The following is a 960-nucleotide window of genomic DNA, read 5'->3' as shown; positions in this document are numbered from 1 at the left end:
CTTGCTCTGGAGCTGAACTCAACGGGAACCAAGTTCAGGTTCTTTGCTGCAGTTTAATACCGGCTTGTGACTATGTTTTCAGTCTCTCTAGAAATGATCTGTTTTTCCCCTTCCAACTGCTTTTGTCTTAAACCCGAGTTCATCTAAATCTACTGGAGGAAAAAAATCGAAACAAAAAAAGACTTTGATTTGAGACCGTTGCCTGCTTTTAGTGCCAGGATCACACATTTCTATGGCAACTCTGAGCTCAGCAGAGTGCAGAAATCAGTGCAGGGTTGTTGACGAGCTGAAGTCAGCGGCCGCTGCCTCTGCACGGCTCCGGCAGAGCCCAACTGTGGCTGGGGGCAGCTGCCAAGAGCAAGTTTGGGGGTGCAGTGTGATGTCTTGTGGGGGTCCCGGTGTCCCTGCCCTACTGCAGCTGGCTTGCCCTGCAAGACCTGCTGCTGAGTGAGGCATGGGCTCCTAGGAATGGTCAGAATTTGTGCTCCGTGTCCTGTGGCAGAGGCAGGCCTATGAGTCAGTAGCTGGGCTGAGCATCCCGGGAAGCTGCGAGCAGAGGAGTTTGAGCGCCGGTGAGGCTGTGCTCTCCGGGTCTGGTTGTCCTGGAGGTTGTAGGGAATGGGAGCTTGTAAGGATTCAAGGATCAGAGAAGGAGAGGCAGACGTGCGCGTACGGGTTTGGCTTCTGGCAAGCAAACCACCCGCTTCCTTTCTTCAGCTTTTCTTCCCTCCTAACCCCCCGCAGCTCTTCCCCCTGCTTGCTTGGAAAAAGAACATTTTTTTTTACCTGCCTAGAAACAGCTAAAAGATGGGGGGGCAGCCCTGATGTAAATAATTAACGTTGCAAAGTGAAGTGTGTATAACATAAAAGGCTACAGCCCTTTGGTGACTTGTAAATGCTTTGAGAAGGTTGTGGTAAGACGTGGAGGGGCCAAGGGACCTGCCCGGCCCCGCAGCCACA

Source organism: Corvus brachyrhynchos, unplaced genomic scaffold (assembly GCF_000691975.1).
Source record: "Corvus brachyrhynchos isolate BGI_N302 unplaced genomic scaffold, ASM69197v1 scaffold145, whole genome shotgun sequence".
Taxonomy (NCBI): Eukaryota; Metazoa; Chordata; class Aves; order Passeriformes; family Corvidae; genus Corvus; species Corvus brachyrhynchos.
Note: the sequence above shows the minus strand (reverse complement) of the source record.